General features: G+C 32.5%; 1 pseudogene; it reads right to left on the reverse strand.

Annotated features, from left to right (window-relative positions):
• Positions 1 to 2,444: 2,444 nt before the first annotated feature.
• LOC108980626 lies at positions 2,445 to 3,568 on the reverse strand (annotated as a pseudogene).
• Between the last annotated feature and the right edge of the window lie 4,717 nt (positions 3,569 to 8,285).

Consider the following 8,285-nt stretch of genomic DNA (forward strand, 5'->3'; position numbering starts at 1 on the left):
ATAATTTGAAAAGGCAGTCTTCAATTAAAAATTTAGGAGCTGTGAAACAAATCCTTGGTATGAGCATAATCAGAGAGAAAAATTATACTTATCATCCCCATACCACACATAATTTTTTAATTTTGTTTCTTTTACTAAATGTGTGGTGTATGGATGATGAGTATAAGAATTCAATTAGTTTAGAAATAATAAAACCAAAAGAAAAAAGACTAAAAAAACTAAAAGATAAATTAAAACAATTGTGGAGTGCGATATATGAGGATGATGAATAGTAAAATCCAATCAAAGATAGAGTTAAAGGCAAGCTGAAACTATCACAAGTACAATATATGATAAGAGTACTTAGCAGTTGCCTTAGACTTAGTAGGGATTAGTCACCCAAGTCAGAGGAGAAGCATAACTACATGATTAAGGTTCTCTATGTCTCAGTTATTGGTTCACTTATGTATGCTATGGTCTGCACAAGACCAGATATTGCCCATGCAATGTGAGTTGTGGGCAGGTACATGAGCGACCCGAGAAGATAGCATTACAAGGTAGTAAAATAGATTCTAAGGTACATAAGAGGCACATAAAAAATGTGTTTGTGTTTCACTAGAGCAAATATGAAACTATAGGGTTATGTTGATACTGACTTGGTTGGTGACACTGATAAGAGGAACAATACCACATGTTTTGTATACACTCTGGGTGGTACTGTTGTGTCTTGGGATTCAAACTTAATAAAGATAGTTATGCTACCTTCCACTCTGGGTGGTACTGCCATATTAGAAGCTTTAAAGGATATGATTTAGTTACAAAGTTTCTTGGAAAAATTGTGTAAAAAGAAAGAGAAGGGAACTTTCAATAGTGATCATCAGAGTGCTATATTCCTCACAAAGGATCCTACATTTCATTCGATCTCACTTGATAATGCTCAATTTATACTTGAGAATATTGGAAGCAAGTACTCTACAGATATGTTGACAAATGGTGTTACAGCTCGAGAAGTTGAAGTTGTGCACAACTTCAGTTTATCTTCTAACTTGAAGACATGGGCTATGAGTTGTAGAGGTGGAGGATTTCATTTTTTAGGGCAGATGGTGATGTGTTGGTTGTAGTAAATGGGATGGGCGACAGGGCACCTCCCCTGCCATCTCGCATCCACCACCCTGGCCCTGTTTAGGCAGCATGGGGTCAGGGGACAATTTGGGCCCAAGCTTGCCCCCCTCCACACCCTACACCCCAAACCTGGGCTGAAGCCCAGCCCAAAAATATATGATTATATAAATATAATTGTACGTGCAATATACATATATTTATATAAATTAATTGCTAAAACGACGTCATTTTGATAACAAATTTGTTTCAAGAGAAACGATGAAACGACGTCATTTTCGGCCACTGCCCTCCTCTAGTCTCTCTTCCCCAAGTCTTTAACTTAACCCCCTCCCCCAGTCTTTCTCCCTACCTCTCTCTCCCTCTCTCTCTCTGGGATGCTGACTTTCAAACCCTCTTTTCCTCTCACAATCATGTATTGTGTGTGGATTTATATTATTTTATGGATTTTCTCTTTTGTTTACTTTTTTTTCTAGTTGTGTCAGTGGGAACCACCCCTTAGCACCCTTATGTACTAGTCTCCAACTAGGAGAATCGTTGGAATTGTGGAGTCTAGTTCATTCTACTAGCGGCTCAATTTGATGAGCTGACTTGACAATAATTCGTCATGTCTACTTCTTTTTTCTTTTTTTTTTTTAAATTTCCAACGAGTCTTGGGCCGATAATTTGAGGGCAACGGCCCTAGAAATTTTTTTTGACCCTATTTATGACTTGAGATTCGCCAGATAGAAAGATTTGCCAGACAAAAACTTTACTCCACGTTCGCGTGACAGATTAATTGAGTGAAGCTCAGGCAGAGAATTCGCTTGACACTCATTGAGATGTCACTTGAGAGAACATCAAACAGAGAGTTCGCTCAAGGCTCGCTCGAGTGAATAACGCAATAATTGTAAAATTATGGTTTTTACTAGCAATGGTGTAACTAGTACGGTTTAGTCCGTTTTTGGAGAAATTTTAAAAATGAATTGATATACACTTGTTTTTGAAAATTTAAGAACTAATACGAACTAACTCATCATAAAAAACTGGAACTTTCAATTTTTTTAATTTCGGTCCAGTCTAGCCTAAATTTTCCGGTTTATCGTTTACAAGATGGCACTGCACAAATTGAGACTTGAGAGTTGGTTCCTCTAATTCTTGCTCTCTTCAAAGGAACTTCTCATCTTTTTTTTTTTAACATGTTATATAGTAAATTTCTATATTATACCAAATGTTATATTAAAAATTATGAACATTAAACCGAAAGTTCACTCAAGGCTCGTTTGAGCAAATAACGCAATAATTGTGAAATTTTGTTTTCTGCTAGGGGTGTAATCGATTCGGTTTGGTCTGGTTTTGAACAAATTTTAGAACTCATCTGGGCTTGAAATAATCCTTTTCATAGGAAAGAATTGACAGCAAATAAATAATTTTCTTGTAGTGATATACAAGGCTTTAATTCCAGCAATATCATTTGCATGCAAGCCTTTAGTCATTCCTGGAGAGATACTGGGTTCCATGATTAATCCTTGAACTGAGCTATGCCCGAGTCCAAGAAGGTGCCCAATTTCATGCAAAGCAACTGTCTCCAAGTCATATACATCGGGAGTAGCACCCACACTCTAGGGCTCATCTGCATCATAATTGAACCTTCCATCTGTTGGCCCAAAAGCATGAGCAATGGTTCCACCAGTTCCATCAAAAGGATTCCCGTCTCCATGATCCCTACTACCAAAACCGATAATGATATATGTGTTTGACTGGCCTTGAGCCTGCGAGAAGGTGAAGTGCGTGTTTCCTGCCCAAGTTCGGAAAGCTTGTGCGACGGGACTCATGGCTTGAGTTGGAGTTCCTGGGAGAAACCTGTAGGTGAGATGATACTTTGAGATTGGCCACTTTGGGGCACTTGGAGACATGAAACTATAATGAGAGACGGTATGAAATGAGCCCTTGTGGTGGTGATGATTCTTCTTGCCATAATTGCATCGAGTTTGTACCATTGATGATATCTGCTCCGCCACAACGAGGCGCCATCATCTTGGATACCGTTTCAACATCCAAAATCCCAGTGGCCATTAGATGGTAATTTTGTTGGTATGTTTTGATAGCTGATTCCAAGAGTTCATTAAAATCATCATCATTGGCATGGGTGTTGCTTTGGTTTGGTGATAATAACCAAACTTTTCAAGATACAATTTGAGGTCTTGAATGCCTTTGACCTTCTTACCCTTGTGGCATCCTTGAAGATGCTTGAGAAATCTAAAAGGTGATGTCATTATAAGAAAAATAGATTTTTGTGATTAAAATAGACTTATTTTAACTGTAAATAATCATTTTTCTAGAATTAACCGATCACAAATAAATAATTTTTTTATAATGTGTTTTGGTCATAAGAGTCGGGCGGAGATGTTGTATGAGAAAGGAGGGCAATGAGGGTAAGGAGGAGGCCGAGAGTGATCAAGGAAAAGAGGGAAAAACTTTTAGCAGACATGACTACTAAATGGTGAAATCAAGCAATTAACGTACTGTACGGATGGATGTTGCAGAAGGCTCATGGATTGCATGCTATTTAGAGACTGCTGACCGCGTCTAGCTAGTATGTTCTAGCGGGACATGTGAAAGCAGACCTATTTTTCTTGAGCGTATTAGTCAATTTAGCCTGAAGTATACGTTAATAATTTGGACTAAGAAGCTGCTCGCGGAGACCGTATATAGGACGTCAAAGCTAGTTTATTGACGAGGAATTGGGGTAAGACCCAAGTCATGCAGTTTCATGGGCAGCCTTAGTACTTTCCTACTACCGGGGGGGCTGAATATGTTTTGTGGCCTAAGGTGATTAAGGATATGACGCTTTAATTTTAAAATAATAATAATATTTTATTAAAAATTTTGAGATGCAAAATAAATATTAATATTATTTTTATTAATAATATGATCTATAAGTAATATAACAATTTGAAAGATTAATCTAATTTTTCTGTAAATAGAGTATTATCTCTTATCTATATATAATATACTTCTTTTAATACTTAATTTTAAAAACAAATAAGGCCATCAATATCAAAATACACATCATATTTTAGAAAATATTCTAGGGTACGTAATATAGAGTCATTTTGCTACTTCTATTTGTTTTACTATTGTTTTAAAATTTTGTACATTTTGAGAAAGATCTTTTTGAGTAAAAATTTTATATTTATTTGTTTTTATTACCAAAATTTTTCCTTTAAGATTGATTTTTATTTTAAGTAAACTTTTTCCATTTTTTATGCTAACTAATATTTTTCTATAATTTTTTTTTAAGTCATTATTTTTTTTTCTGGTGAAGGCCTCCTCAAGGTGGGGGGGCCTTAGCCTTAATTTCCCTTTTCATTTGCAACAAAACATTTTCTTGGGGGTGGAAAACTGGCTGCCACGTCGGAAATATTAATTCTCAAATCAAGATTAATCAAATAATTAACGACGACACGTATCACAATTGCATAATCGGCTTCAAAAATAAGTTTAAGAATATCATTTATTAACATGTTGTGTCAGTACTAGACATATGTTTTTACAAACTTGAAAATAAATTATTTTCAATTTTTTTTTTAAAAAAAATTGAAAATAAAGTTAATTACTTTCGAAGAACTGCAAATAGGACAATTAAAGAAATTGAAAAATAAAATTGAAAAAAAAGTAAAATTAGAAATAATACTTAGATTAGAAAATATTATCCATAATTTGATAAAATAATATGAGAAATGCAGAGATTTCACAAAAGTAAATTCACAAACTGACGTAACATAATTTGATAAGTTAAATTGTAAAATTACTTTTATTGTAAAATAGATCTAACATATTATATTAAGTCATGTCAATTTATAAATTTATTTTTGAGAATTTCTTTATATCTGTAACAGTTCTAAAGTAATATTAAAAAAAATAACTATAAAAAAATATGTCACTGACCTTTTAGCTACCATATGCCACCAATTTGGAACCTAATTTATATAAGTTCTAGATTTTTATATGACTATATATGATCAAATGTGTAAAAATATATTTAGAAAATAAATATATATTATAATTTTTTATGCCAAAAATGTATCCTTGATATATAATATATATTAAAAGTAAGTTTATATTAATAACTTAATATTAATGTTTATAGTTAAGATTAAAATTTTATGTTATATTAAAAATTATAAGATTATTTTTATGTTATATCACATATTATATTAATTTTATGTTATAAAATTTATAAAGTTGAATAATAAGATTAGAATTTCATGTTATATTAATTAGTAATTTAGCATATAATATTATATAAGTAATTATATATAATATAAAAAATTATAAATATATATATACCGGTTTGGTTCGGTTTGAATTGGTTTTCAAAATATAAAAATCGGTACCATACTGGTTTAAGATCAATTTCAATTTTTAAAAACTAGTACCACACCAGACCACTTAAAAACTAGACAGAACCCACTGGTCAGGTCCGATTCAACCGATTTTCAGATTGTTTTTTACACCCCTAAAAACAGCCACCATATGCCACCAATTTGAGAACCTAATCTTGACCACGTAATGGCCATGGATCCCTTGGGTGATCAACAGGCATAGGCTACCGCCACAAGGTGTCAAAGCCAGGATAGACAAATCTGGGACACCGAAGGAGTGGCCGCTAGATAAATATATAAATATATATATATATATATGTATATATATAGGACTACTCTATGATGCCACCTCGTGAGTGGCCCAATTGTAATTTTCTTTTTTGTTTATTTCTCATAATTTTATTTTATTTTTAAAGCTTAGGCCTTTGGATTTTCTAATTCTTTTGCTTTTAGTTCATTAAATTTTTATATTTTTCGTAATAACTTGATTTTATTTGTTAGTTTTAACTATTAATTTACCGTTTCTTAGTATTTTCTTCTAACAAGACATGACGCATAGTATTTTAAATTTTGGACTCGATCTGATTTAGGCATAAAAATCTTGGAACAGTTGTTACCAAAACTTCTAAGATGATAGAAAGAAAACAAACCAGAATGGGGTTGGGGAGGACGTTGACAGGGCAAGGGCACAGCAAGGTTTAGGCCGGATGCTTCCTTGATCCGATCTTTAATATGTGACCTGTCTCTAAGTCACCACCATGCCATAAAAGCTTTAAAATGAATGATATTTGAGAACTACTTATGTTGATTGATGTCATGTGTCTTGCAGGGGGGTTTGTGACACTATATATGCGCTTATATATCCAAAACACTGCCAATTACTAGGCCTGCAGTACTGAGCCAAAGTCAAGATTGATCAGTCGCTTCATTCTTGCTGTAAAAAATGATTAACCATGGACAAAATATTTATTCATTTGTGCAGCCCAGGAAAGCTTAATTAATAATGGAAAGAGATCAACGTACGTATATATATCCTGTAAAACTAGGCTTAAACTTCAAACCAGATCGAAACCCTAATCAGTATGAAGAAGGAGCTATGCATGCAGAATATTTGTTGAATTTTCATCGTCCCAAAAAATCAATTCTCTTGCAGTGACCTCAACCAGAAATAAAGTAATTAATGATTCTAATTAATCATGATGTTACTATATAATAATGGAGTAGCCCTAGCTAACATGCTACAAATCATTCATCCATGTGCTTATATTTTTGGAAGGTTACTAAAAAGAATATATTAACGTAAACTACGTACGTACGTACATTTTTACGTTTATAATAACAGATCATGCATGGGTTAGTCGTGCCTGGTATTAATATATAATGCCATTGCTAGAGAGCGACCTTCTGATGCCAACACCCAACGTACCTAATAAATGATGGAAAAGGAAACGAACGGCAGAAAGGAACATGGTGGCCAATCGCGGGACCAGTAATTTCTTTGAGGAGGGGCCAACTTTTTTACCATGTGATACATTTATATAAAATAAATAGAAATTAAAAAATCATAAAAATATTACTACATATAAAATAAGATCTTGATAATTTGCTACATACACGTAAAAATAGGATTTTATAAGTACTACTTAATATGTGTTTCAGATTTCTGACGATAATATTTCATAAAATAATATCCATATTTTATTATTTGTGTAATTGAATATTTAGAATTTAATTTTTTCATAAAAATTATCAAGTGATATTTTAGAAAGTCATCTTTTATTCTAGCATGTAAGTTAGTTTATTATGTTTTATGTAAAATTTAGATATTTTGTAGCGCATTAAACATATAATATTATAATTGAGACCTTAAATAAATTCTTTTCTTACTTATAATGAAATCTAGAGGATAAAACCTCTTAACTATTTTTCATTCAGATTATTAGGCTTAAAAATGATTTTTCTTGTATTACTTTCAATTTGGACTCCATACATTTAAGAAGCCTATTATTATATAACAAAAAACTTTGAGGTACATATTAATAAGTTTCTTATTTCTCTTATTAATTTTAATTTAATTTTGGTAAGACCACATCTTTGAAAATAGACATTATATAGAAATTATACAAAATTTAGGAACTATACGATGAAAAAAAAAATGTAGAGGATAGAAAATTCACATGTATGTCATGCTACAATTCTCATTGTTTTTTTTTTATAAGATAGTTGATCATAATCCATTCGAGATTATATTATCCATATTGCACAAATCTCGCCATTCTACTACTTTTCACATTAGTAGAAATTTTGGCAGCACCTCCCTATAGTTCTCCAAGTATACATGTTCAAATAGAGAGATTGTGACCCTACAAACAGTATACCCGAAGAACAGTAGATGAACTTACCGAAACTTCATATTAAACTTGGAGAGTAGGAGTAACAAAAATGTGCAATACAAATAATATAATCACAAACTATCTACACTGGACCATTCAGGAATTAGTGGACACATAAATATACACTAATTCCCAAACGAGTCTAAGGTTATTTATGCAATGTTACACCATATCTATCAAAAAATACTATAAACAATATCCTCATGTTGTTTGAATTAACAATGTCAAACAAATAGTAGTGCATGTTAAATTGTTAAACTAGAGAGAGATAGAAGAATATGTTCTCAAATTTCCTATCATGAGTAGATAACGAGGGAGAATGATCTTGAAAAATATCTAAATTTTAATCTAATTACTTAACTGTCACAAACTCTTCGACCTTGACAACTCTCAAGGTCGGAAAGACTACGACAGCCAAACAATTAAA

Source organism: Juglans regia, chromosome 12 (genome assembly GCF_001411555.2).
Source record: "Juglans regia cultivar Chandler chromosome 12, Walnut 2.0, whole genome shotgun sequence".
NCBI lineage: Eukaryota > Viridiplantae > Streptophyta > Magnoliopsida > Fagales > Juglandaceae > Juglans > Juglans regia.